This window comes from Miscanthus floridulus, chromosome 7, assembly GCF_019320115.1.
Source record: "Miscanthus floridulus cultivar M001 chromosome 7, ASM1932011v1, whole genome shotgun sequence".
NCBI classification, from domain to species: domain Eukaryota; kingdom Viridiplantae; phylum Streptophyta; class Magnoliopsida; order Poales; family Poaceae; genus Miscanthus; species Miscanthus floridulus.
Window position 1 is genome coordinate 113,209,117 of NC_089586.1, and position 13,130 is coordinate 113,222,246.

The 13,130-nt window shown below is 49.2% G+C and overlaps 1 pseudogene; it reads right to left on the minus strand.

Moving 5' to 3' along the window:
- Window positions 1–11,184: 11,184 nt before the first annotated feature.
- LOC136464320 (AT-hook motif nuclear-localized protein 25-like) lies at window positions 11,185–12,691 on the minus strand (annotated as a pseudogene).
- Between the last annotated feature and the right edge of the window lie 439 nt (window positions 12,692–13,130).

Here is a 13,130-nt window from a genome sequence, read left to right on the forward strand (position 1 = left end):
GGCACCCACTAGAGAAACCCTCCGATACTCTTGGAGTGCGTCTCTGGACCGCTAGTCGTCCCCTAGCAAACGGGGCATGGGCCTCCACTCAGACTTACCCGATAATAGCTCACCGGAAGTGCCAACGCTCGTGCCCACCGAGGGTAGCCTGGCACATTCGACCCCTCCTTCTGAGCGAAAAGGAAGCGTGAGGGTCGTACAAAAAGCCAAGGGAACCCCTGACAGACCTCTTGCTCCGCGCAGAGGCTAGGGGGCTCTTCCTGCAACCTTACCGAGACCTCACGACCCCAGCTCGCACTTAAGGGGGCCTCGACAAAACAACCCCTCCTTCTAAGTGAAAAGGAAGTGCGAGGGTCATACAAAAAGCCAGGGGAGCTCCTGATGGCCCTCTCGCTCAGGGCAGAGGCTAGGGAGCCCGTCCTGCAACCTTGTCGAGACCCCACGACCTAGGCTCACGCCTAAGGGGGCCTCGACAAACAAACCCTCACGCGTGAGGGGCATACAAAAAGCCAGGGGAACTCTCAATGGTCCTCTCGCTCCATGTAGAGGCTAGGGGGCTCTTCCTGCAACCTTGCCGAGACCCAGCGGCTCCGGCTTGCACCCGAATGCGCTCGGCAAACAACCCCTTCGTCTGAACGAAAAGGATATGTGAGGGTTGAACAAAAAAGGCAGGGGACCCCTAACCGCCCTCTCGCTCTGGGCGGAGGCTCAGGGGCTCCTCCTGCACCCAAGACAAAGACAAACGACCTAAGTTCATGCTAGAAGTTTCATTACAAATACGATAAAGGGCACCGAGCCCGTTACGGTCTAGGGGTTCGAAGGCTAGGCCCCCTGAGGTTTCGACAGCCGCCCCAGGGCAATAGAGTCAGGGATGACTATGGGCGAGCCCACGAATGGCTGAGGCTTGAGCAAACAAATTGCTCGGGGTGCCCTAAGTCATGTCTGAGACCGGTAGGGAAGTCTCCGAATGGGATCCCACCGTAGGGAGGCACTGAGCCACCGGGGCCCAGCAAATGGCCTCAGCACCCACTAGAGAAACCCTCCGGTATCCTTGGAGTGCGTCTCCGGACCACTAGCCGTCCCCTAGCGAACGGGGCACGGGCCTCCACTTGGACTTACCCGATAACAGCTCACCGGAAGTACCAACGCTCATGCCCACCGTGGGTAGCCTGACACATTCTAGCCCTCCTTCCGAGCGAAAAGGAAGCGTGAGGGTCATACAAAAAGTTAGGGGAACCCCTGACAGACCTCTTGCTCCGTGCAGAGGCTAGGGGGCTCTTCCTACAACCCTGCCGAAACCCCACGACCCGAACTCGCACTTGTGGGCTCGGCAAATACGATAAAAACTCCTCACTCAAAACACGAAAAAAGCCCCTAGAGGAGTAACTCCACTCCTCTAGGGCCTCGGGGGCTACACCTGGCGGGTGCGCTCGCGCGCACCCACCGAAACCTCAAGAAGCAAAACACAATCCCTATAAGAGCGGCTGCAAGCCGAGTCTCGACAAACCCTCAGGGAGAGTGCACGCACTCCCCTTGAGGCTCGGGGGCTACTGTCGGGTACCATAGAATGGGGTACCCCGAGCGAGCACCAAAAGAGTCACTCAAATCCCATCAACAACAAAGCTAGAGGGTAAGCCATCAGCTCATCACCAGCCCCGTCCGAGCCCACCAGGCTCTCCACCTCGCCTTAGGCCTCTCACGGGAGGTCTCGGCGTCCTGACAAAATCTCTGCCTCACGCGAGGCCTCTCACGAGAGGTCTCAGCAAGGAGCCCAATCTTCATCTCGCCCGAGGCCCCGTGCAAACAGCCTCGAATAAGACAGCTATTCTCTGTATCGCTCGAGGCCGGCTCATCAGCAACCCATCGCTCCCGCCTCAACCAGTCTTCCCGACAGTATGTCACATCCTATTAATGCGTCAACCACTCCCACAATCTCAGCTGAACGACAGCTCAACACTACGGAGTGGCCGACGAGACAAGAAGTCGCATCAGCGCCATACCGGCTGAGACGGGGCATGGCGGGGATTACCGGCCACTGTATTCTGGCGCTATGCCCACGATCAGTGCTCGCACCACACTGTGCCCCACAATTCCCGCCCTGAAGACAACGCGACATGGGAGGTATGGCTTAGGTCATCATCGCCTATGAACAAGTGTACTAGATCGACCGCTCCCTCCAGGCCTCAGCACTCCACACCAGGGTCTCGGCTATCTCGGGATTCACGTCTGCTGAGACCCCCCACCACGGTTCGGCCTCGGCACCAACCGAGCCTCGGCCTCGTACACAGTCGATCCACAGTGACCCACACACTAACCACTGCACCCATTCCGAGGTAGTCCTGGAGCTCCCATGACGCGCAGGATCTGATGTGACCAGCACGTCGCCCCAGTGCTCCAAGGACGGACCACTCTGATGACCACACCGCTACAGGAATAGGCTACAGGGCTCGAACACGCCGCCACTGTTCGCATGACGCTGTATAGTTAGCACATGTACTATCCTTGTCCTCCCTTCAACTATAAAAGGAAAGGACTTGGGCCATTTAGGGGAGGTTCTAAAAAAGAACAACATCCTATAACACGCACACTTCCCTGCCGCTTGAGAGCAACGTCTCAAGCAGCCCACATCACTTCCTGCCGAGACCTGGGACTAGCTCCCTCTCTCACCTAGCTTGTAACCCCCTACTACAAGCACTTCAGTGCAAGGAATACAAGATCAACCTCCCAGACTGGATGTAGGGCACGAATTGCCCGAACCAGTATAAGCCTTGTGTCTCTTTGCATCACCATCCGGAATCAGGAACACGTAGAACAAATTCACTAGTTGGTTGAGGACCTCCTGGTCTGAAACACCAACAATATTACTTTGTGTTTTTATGATATAAAAAATATAGAATTAATAATTTTAAAAATAAAAATATTTGTAGGGGCGGTTGGATCAGGAACTGCCCCTACAAATGCATTTGTAGGGGCGACTGGATCAGGAACTGCCCCTACAAATCATCCCGACTATAAATTCAAGGGCGCACTGGTGTTCCTTGTTGGGCGCTCTCTTCTTCCTCTGATGTCGTCAGGCTGCCCCTCCCGGACCTGTCCCAATGCCGGCCCGCACCCCTTCCCCGCACCCGCACACCCCTCCCCGCACCCCGCACGCCTCCTCCCTACACCCGCGCGCCTGCTCCCCGCCCTAGGGTTTCAATGGCGGGCGGCCTCCGCGCACCTCCACCGGCGGCCGACGGCGCACCTGTGCGCCCCCTCCCCGCACCCGCATGCCCCCTCCCTGCCCTAGGGTTTCCAATAGCGGGCGGCCTTCGCGCACCTCCACTGGCGGTCGGCGGCGCACCCGCGCGCCCCATCTCCGCACCCACGCACCCCCTCCAATGGCTGGGCGAACCCCACCCCACTTCGCCACCTCTTCACTGGTGATGATCACCCACCAGGTATGCCTGCTCCCTTCTCTCCCCTTCCTTCCTGTACGGAGCCGAGCACCCCAAACCCTAAGCAATTTGAACTTGGATCTGACCCAGTTACAAGTAGTATATACATGATTCCTACTAGCTTTGAGTTTTCGCAAAAATCATCGGGTGCACACATCCTGGGTTTACTCTTGTGTGCATCCATGCTACTACTATTAAGGTAATTAGGCCTACAATGTAGACTAGACTTTGGATGGAAGCAAAGTATAATTAGGCAATATTTTCAATTTCTATTATGGGCAGTGAAAACATAAACCTTTTTTTATGTTTTCCATGTTCTGTTGTGCTGTTTGGTTAAGTGAAGCTGTATGTATTTCCTTTGTTATAAGTTGGAGTCACTATTCAAATATTCACCCTGTCATTTGGAATCATGGCTTGCTCAAACTTTGAAAAAAGGATGGCACGCATCATGAAAACCGTTATACCTTTTCGCTCTACATGACTGTGGTTTGGTTTGATATGGTATACATGTGTCGATTCACATAAGTCTTCATTTGCAATTGGAGAAGATAGTACCATGCTTCACATTAAAAGGTGAGTAACTTTAGAGTGCATTCAAAGCAACAACTGAATAGCTGCCTTGCTCCAATAAATATGCAGTCATAACTAAAATATTCACTGCATCGAACTAAAAGGCTATGTCTTTCAAACACATAAACATTGCCTCCTGGTGGATTAGAATATCATGTTTTTTAAATAAAAGGAATAGCTAGCTATAGTTCTCATCCATGCTAGAATCTTGATATAGGTAAATAGTATAGCTTATGTGATACTAAGCTAAAAAACGACAAGACAAAACTAATCATCATTGCATTACTTACTCAGCAATGGTATGCTCAATTGTCACGGAGCTCTTGTTGAAGGGAGACCAGCAAGTATAGCCTGCAATTCCTGCCTCATCTCCCACCCATCTAGTGTCTGGTCCAGCATCTGAGAAGATAACTACCCTTTGTTGTAGCTGATGTATAAGTGAAAACCAGGCATCAAACATATAATCCATCTTCTTGGCATCGCCCTTTACACCATCTAGCCAAACTTCCTCTACATCTCCATACCTATTTGAATGCATGCAGTAAACAGCAAATCAAGAATGATTAGCCACAACAAAAACCAAACTTTTTTCTTAGCACTCGGCACCAAAGTTAATCACTGATGGCTTCCAAATCGAAGATGTCATCTAGGAAGTAGACTAGTCAGCTGTTACTGCAAATTTCTACAACTGAACAAGTAGAAGGCTGACTTTTTTAGTTTCCAGTTACACAACCACATCAAGATCAACCTTCACATCATCTGCATCGCAAAATTCAGAACTTCGCCTGCAAAAAACTTCAATGACAATCATAAAAGCAACCATCAGCAAACCTGGTCGGCAGTTTCATCATCTGTCCCATGTAATGCTCGTTGTACGCGATGGTGTCCCCGTACACCGGCTCGTGGTGGTCCCACGGCGAGAGGTACAACCAATGTTGCATAAAAAGCCTATACATACAATTGAAATGAAATAGAACGCACTCTAAGTCTAGAACCTAATTAAATCAGTTTTGCGTGCCTAATTTAATGGCTGATCGCTCTTGCTCTTAGCTCTATTTAGGGCTTATTTGCTTATATATACAACCAAAAGAACCAAATGCATGGATACATTTTAGTATTTTAAGAATAAATAATAAGACATAATAAAATTATAAGTTGTAGCCTAGCAGGAACTATAAATTAGCTGTGGGCTATGGGGTGGGTAGATTTGGTAAATTGATCTGTTGCATGCTTTGCCTTGACTCATAACTAGTGTGAGTTCATCTGTGCCTCATGTCTGACTACATACATTGATGTCAATGCCCATTTCTGCATGTTGCTGCCAGTACCACTTAATTCCACTGCATGTTCACCATTCACCATGCTGGATGCACGTTGTGTGCCACCTGTGACTTTGTGAGCTTCTTTTTCTGTTGTCTGCCAGTAATTTGCCTAACAAAAGTTCTAATATATGCACATGGCTCTGCAGTGATATATATTCTTCTTGCATTGTCATTTGTCAGTATTATGACGATCCTTAAGTTTTAGTAAAAATTAAAAATACACTATTGTTGTTGGCAAATTTCCAACTGTTTTTCTACTGTTTATTGTGTTTGCTAACTGAATGTGCATAAGACAATGCATATGCATCTGTCTTACTATGTGGCTGGTGGCTACTAATCTTCTCTGTACTTGCTGTCTTCTTTGTACTCCTCTTCTACTACTACTCTCCTCTACTCCACTCTACTTGTACTTCTGTCAACTAATTCTACTACTTTCCTACTACTACTGTCTACTACTTCTGATTGTCCGATCTGTCTATCAGGTTCAGAAGATATTAAGCATATGATGTTCATGTGTGATCGAGCAAAGTTAGTATGGCAGCTGTTGCTTTTTTGGGAAGCAGCACCTACTTTTTTTTTTGCCAAATCTCCCCTCTCCTCTATTTTTGCCACCTTTCCTATCCTCAATGTTTTGAAAGCAGCGGCTGCTTTTTTTTACACCTTTTCCTCTCTATATTTGTTAAGTAGTTGTTGCTTTTTTTTTTACCAAATCTCCCCTCTTCTCTTCTCTCCTTTGTTTTGCCGATGATGAAATTGTCCAAGTCCATACATTATATGGAACATGAGCTGATTATCAAGAACTTGTGAGGAACTTGGCATCATTAGCAGCCGCCCCTACATTACCTTCTCCTCTCTTCTCTGTTATGATGCCTTGATGCTCCAAGTTCATGATCAAATGATGATTGACATGTTTCTGAGGCCTCTACTACTGCTACTACTAGTTTTTTTATATATTATTGTTTTATAGGACTACTTTGGTTTATAGACCTTTTTTATTTCTTATACCTTCTCACGTACCTAAAGCACACTTTCTTGCATCTATTAGAACAAAGCGCGAAATAATGACGCGTACACTAGATAGTGCAGCCCGATGCCTCGAGCATGATGAGCAGCCAACCTATGAGGAGCAAGCACTAGAGGACCAGTTTACTCATGAATAGTTCAATAACGAGGTAGAAAAGGATCTAGAAGTGATGCTTACTCAGGAGCAGTGTGACGAGGAGGAAGGGGGAGCAAGAGAGGCTGCTGAAGGTGAAGAAAAAGAGGATGATGATGACTTAGAAGAGGGATATGAAAGTCCTAAGGATCCTTTCCCACGTGAAGCCAGAAGGAGGCCAACGGAGGAAGATTTGGACAAGGATTTTGACCCGAACGAGGAGGTAGGGAAAAAGCCTTAGCTTGTAAATTTTGCTAAAGCTTTGGCTGTGTTACCTCTGCTAACACTTTGACCTATCATATATACAGGTCCCTCCTGAAACTCGGAAAAGACGACGTCGACATCAACGTCCGCGACATCTCACTGGACAAGATGGAGTAGAGAAAAAGAGAGCAGAGGCAACATCCACAGAGATGGATCACGATGCCTCTGCTCCACAACCTCAAGACACAACCACGACTACCAAGCCTAAGAGGAAACGAGGGGATAGAAAAGGAAATCTATATCCAGATAAGGCATGCTATGTGATAACGGAGGTTGGGCCAGTAGGGGAGATCCTTGAGCCAAAGGAATCAAGCGGACAATTCCATAATGCGATCGGGGCCCTAGTAAGAGATAAATTGAACCCAATAATCCCTAACTGGAAAGAGGTACTGGAGAACAAAAAGAATGAACTATGGGATAGACAGCTGAAGCTCAATTTTAGATTTCCGGAGGGTAAGCATGAACTGGTAGAAAAATGCTTTCAGGATGATGGGAGAGTCATTCCGATGTTGGAGGTCGGAGCTCAACACGAAGTATATCTAAAAGGGGTTAACTCCCTTAATGAGTTCGGTAAAATAACTCCTAGTCAATGGGAGGAGCTCGTGGCTCAGAAGACTTCATCGGAGGCATTAGAGTTCAGTGCCCGTAACACCGAGCTGGCAAAGAGGAACAAATACCACCATCATCTAGGCCCCGATGGCTACTATGCCAAGGAAGAGTAGTTTAGGAAGATGGACGAAGAGGTCGCAACTGCTAGGAATATCGATGTGATGAATTTAAAGGTACGCTCAAGGAATTGGATATATGCGAGGAGTACAGAATCATCCAATGGTAATCTTAAGTTTGATAAGCCGAAGACCCAAGAGGCAGTATCGAGGATACTGAAATATGCTGAAGACAAGGAGAAGGGCTCATTCAATCCTTCTAGAGAGAGGGATGAGCTTAGCCTTGGCTTGGGAAACAAGGAGCACATAGGCCGTACTAGGGGGATAGAGAAAAGGATGACCTGGAAGTAAGGATTCAAAGAGGATAGTCACATGTACAAGAAACATGGCAGAGACCGGGAGACTAATCTTGAGCTCCAAGTGAAGGCTCTAGTTGCGAAGGCGCTGGAGGAGCAAGGACTGTCTATGGAGCCACGGATATTAGTGACGCCGCCGGGAGAACTGGCATTAGTTGGCAGCCCTCCGAAAATTCCTAGCAGCCAAGGTTCCACTGCAGCCATAACCCCCGTCGATCGCATACGGGAACCAACTAGTTGCACCTTGGTGTTTCTCAGCGGCCGATGGAACACTATGATGGAGGTGGCAACAGATGTGGCTCATCCTCATGGTGGCTTACACCACAATAATAAGATACCACCGGACTACACTAGGGTCGAGGTGCATACAGTGAAGCCCGAGTTCATGCAGTGGAGGATAGACTACGCAACTCCTGAGGGGCTGGTGTTACTCGGAGACGTTATGGGGCAGTTCATCCTCTAGCACAAATGGGACATTATATTGACTGCTTCTTCGCCGCCTCCCCCTCTCCCAAATTTGGAGCGAGTTGTTGAGGTCAGGGAGATATTTTCACCATCTCATGACCACCATATTCCTGAGATACCACATTCTTCCTCGCCTCCTAGCGAGCATGTACCTGATGAGATGCCACAACCTTCTCCAGCTCGTACCGAGCAAGTGCATGATGAGATGCCACAGTGTTCTCAACAAGCACAGCCGATACATGAACGAGTGCCTCCTGAAGAAGGTGATGCACAAGAAGATGAGGACGTGCCTGAATGAGAACTTCGAAAGAAGCATCCAATCACCATAAGGCCAGTTTATGTTCCGATGAAAGACGTCTCGTCGGTGTCCAAGTGGTTTTCCCATGACCAGTTCAAGCCTGAGAACCAAGTTAAAAAAGTTCCATCACGGGGTTCTGAGGAGGCCGTCACTAGCAAACTCCACCAAATTGCAAAGTAGTATCCAAATGTTGATGCCATCAAATGGTCAAAGGATTGCCCAAAAACATATGAAAGAGGCAAGCCCTTCCTACCAAACCGGGACATCCAGCGCCTACCACTTGGAATGAGAAGGTTCCATGATTGGTACTTGCGTGTTCTCCCAACGAGCATAGATCTCATACAAGCATGCTTCCCCACCGGCACATTTGGAAGCCTAGCCGGGAAAATTGTCTTTGACTTCAATGACATGCACACATGCTTTCACCTGGGAGAAATGGAGATGAATCTAATTCGCACGTGGTGCCTGTAAGTCCTTGTCCTCCTGATATGATATGAATGTAATCTTTGAATTTTGTTATAACTAACCCACGCTGTGATTTGTAGAATGCAAGTGCACATTGTCAAACAAATGCCAAGTGTGAAAGCCGGGTATCTAGACCCTCAAGCTATAGCCCAAACAAATTTTAATTACCCTAAACAGTGGACACTGGATGCCAAAGAGCTAGCTGCTGCAAAGACTCTTCGGGAGAAAGAGCGCATTCATACGGCGAAACTAAGGGAAGAGTCCCTTAAGGTTGCGGCATACATTGCCCTAGCTTTCAAAAATCTCCAACAACACTCTACTATATGGCTACCATACAACTTCGAGTAAGTTCAACTCTATACTTAAAGCTTTGTTCGATATATTTTATTCGATGCAAAAGAGCTTATCTAGTTCTATGATTAAATCCATACAGCAACCACTAGATTTGTATAGCCGTTGATGTTGGGAGGAGCATGGCATGGGTCTTTGATTCAATAGATAGGGACCCGGTGACATACAAAGACTTCATATCGATTCTCAAGACGTATACATATCGACAATCCTCATTAGCTTATATGTTTGTATACGTACTTGTAACGTTCACTTTTGGATTCTAACAAGTTGTATTTGCTAAAATAATTCGAACATGGCATTTAGGTTCTATGTCACTAATCATCACAGAAGGCATGATCTAGCAAGGAAGAAAAAGCTGGCTATAAAAATACTATGTACGGTAAGTGTAACTTACTTCTTTAGTACTCCGATACATGGCTGTCAAAAGCATTACTTAACATTTTTATGTGCAAAACACACAGTGCCCCAAGCAGAAGCCTGGGAGTGTACATTGTGGATACTATATATGTTCTATGATGAGTAACACCGATGCCTACAGGAGACACCCCTTAATGATAAGTTTGAACCTCTTCATCCGTAGTATAAAAACTTCGTACATGGTATGAAATACTAAACCGAAACTTGTTCTCTTGTAGTGGAGAGAAGAGAAAGGAATGAAAAGAGACCCATACAAGGATGACCAACTCTTAGAGCTCGTCGGCGACCTTTGCAACTTCATATTGGATCAGATTGTACACGTCAAAGGTGCCTACCATGACTAGAGTCTGAGTTAGGTACAAATCCTCAGTACCAACACCTTCGTGAGACTGAAAGACTAGCTCTAGGACGTTGATAACAATGTGTATGGAATTTATATATTTAATGATGGATTGTATATATTCTTGTGAATTGGACTTGTAATTGTAGTTTATATAATACTCTTGTGCTTGTAGTCGCGGTCGCGGGGCGTTCGGCAACGCGAACGTGGTTCGGAACGTTGGTCGCGGGGCGTTCGGCAACACGAACGCGGTTCGGAACGTTGGTTGCGGGACATTCGGCAACGCGATTTTGAATTGTAAATTTGAATTTTTTTTTATGAAAAAAGTACTGTAGGGGCGGTTCTAGATTGAACCACCCCTATAAACAGGTATTTGTAGGGGCGGCTGGTACTACAGGCGCCCCTACAAATCGATTTGTAGGGGCGGCCGGAAAACCGTCCCTAGAAATACATGATTTGTAGAGACGGGTCAGTAGGGGCGGCTGGCCAAACCGCCCCTACAAAGGGTTACGAGCCATCTCTAAAAAGCGATTATGTAGTAGTGAATATTTGACTAAAAATTATTGTGTGAGAAAAATGAAAACATATATGTGAAAGCGACCAGGAAAGAGTTGTTGTAATGCATGGGTACAGCGATTGTAGGGGAAGATAAGCAAATGGTTTATAATAGAAACATCATTCTACAGCAAGAGATACAATCAGAATATAATAACACAATACAAATGAAAAAAGAAAAGAAAAGAAAAGAAAAGCTGGAAACACAAAACATCGGATCTCACTGACCTTTAGTTTATTGAACTAGCTCTTGCGTGCATCGAATCTCTAGCTTCCTCTTGTCATCACTACCATCTTAAAACACCTCATGATTTTCAATGCAGCATCTTAATGCGTAAACGCATGCATTATACTATAGCGCCCAGATGAAAGGTCTCTCCTATGAACAATAATCCAGCAGCATGCATATACTTGTCTCGGGCTCAGCTCCATTAAGCCTAGCTTCAGCTCCCGGTTTAGCTAGGATGGCAAGAGCTTGCCGGCACCATTTGAATCTTTGTGATGATGTGGATGCGAATCGGGTGTGTCAAGGCATGGATCAAAACGGTGGCCGGACAACGCCGCCACCGCCTCCACTCCAGCCTCCAAAGTTGTCTCCCGGTAGCTGGTAGGCCCCTACATTCCCAGCGAGGTTGTAGAGCGACATGCCGCCACCGCCGGCGTCGCCTCCTCCGGTCACACCAGAGGACTGAGACGCCGTCGGCTGCTGACCTGGGGGTCCAGCCGACTACGCGACTTGATCTTGTGGTTCGGCCCCGGCGGCAGCCGCCGCTGTCTCCTCTTCCTCCCCCTCCAGCGGGAGCCGCTCGTACACGGCGTTCGCGAACGACGCGGCCATCAGGACGACGGGCCCCGCGGCGACCAGCGGGCCCACCACGCTCCCGCCGATGACCTGGCCCTGGCCGCCGGAGAGGAACACCGTGAGGCCGCTGGCGCCGGGGGGAGCGGGCGGCGGCAGCACCGTGCCGGTGAGGGAGAGGATCTCGAAGCGGCCCCTCAGCGTTGCCACCATGCTCCCGGGCGGCGACGCGCCGGGCTGCCTGAGCGCCACGTTGACAACGGCGCCCCCGCCGCTGAGCACGCACACGCCGCGGCCCCGGCGGCGCGCGTACTCCGCGACGCAGTCGACGACGTCGGCGCCCGCCGCGAACCTCGAGGACGTGCGAGTGCAGCGCGTTGGGGCTGTCGCGCGTCACGATGATGGGCGGCTTGGGCCTGTTCTTAGAGCCCGGCGGGCGGCCCCGCGGCCGCCGCGTGGGCGTGCCCGTCCCGCTGCCTCCCCCGCCGCTGCCACCCTCGACTAGGACCATGGCCGACGAGGACGGCTGGTCGCCGCCGCCGCCGCCGCCGCTCCCTCTCCCGTCCGCCTCGGCCTCGCCGCCGACGGGGCTCTTGTCCGGAGACATCTTGTGGTGCTCCATCTTGACGTGGGAATTGGGCGACAGCGGCGAGGGCGGCTGCTGCTGCTGCGGCCGGAGCAGCTGGTGGAAGTAGCGCGAGCTGCCGCCCCCGCCCGGGTCCATGCCGGGCATGGCCGTGTCATCTGGCCGCTCCCACCACTTGCCGGCCGCCAGCTTCACGGTCTTGTGGATCGGGCGCGCTCCTCGCGTCGCGTGCAGCAGCTTCGTTCCCTTACCTCGCCAGCTCCAGTCGCCGCCACCAGCACCGCTGCACCACGGCTAGACCTGCCTGGACCTGGACACGGCAGCAAGCATTCGCCTCTTACTTATAAAGCAGCTTAATTTGCATGCCACACTGCATCTGAAAGCGCGAAACCGAGAAGAGCAGCAGCTTAGCACGAAATGAGAGATCTTTTGCTTTCCGCTATTCTGAACCTTTGACTTGTCTTGAGTCTTGACAGGACTCTAGTGATGATGGAATTGCAGATGCACCAACAGGGAAAGACTAATCTAGCTAGCTTGTTCTTTACCTCCGGCAGAAGCGAGCTATCTTCTCCTCGACGACGCTGTGCTGCACAAGCTTCGTTCTACCTTGAGCAACTCTGTCGGCCGCCTCGCTCCTAAGACATAATAGGTTATTCTTGCTTTCCAGTAACACCAGATGCATTCCTTGATGATCTGAAGCAATCTAATCTCTGTATCTATGTCACAACATTATCCAAGATGTGACTCTTATAGTTATACTTTTGCAACTTAAAAATATGAGGAAGTAATACAAAACAATGCATAAAGTTGTTTAAGAGCCTCCAGCAGTCCCCCAATACCTTTCCTATCCTCATAAAACTGCCATATCGGTGCTAACTATACTTTTTTCTTACTCCAGCAGTCTCCCTCAAATCCCCAATAGCATGTGGCCCACCCCAGTGATAACTTTTCAGCCATCTTTTCCCCTACACGCCTGTGGCCTGTAGGCACCTTTTATATGGGTATTGGAGGAGATATATTGGGGTACTGCTGTAGAAACTCCCCCAATATCCATCAAAATAGTATTGGAGGATAGATTATT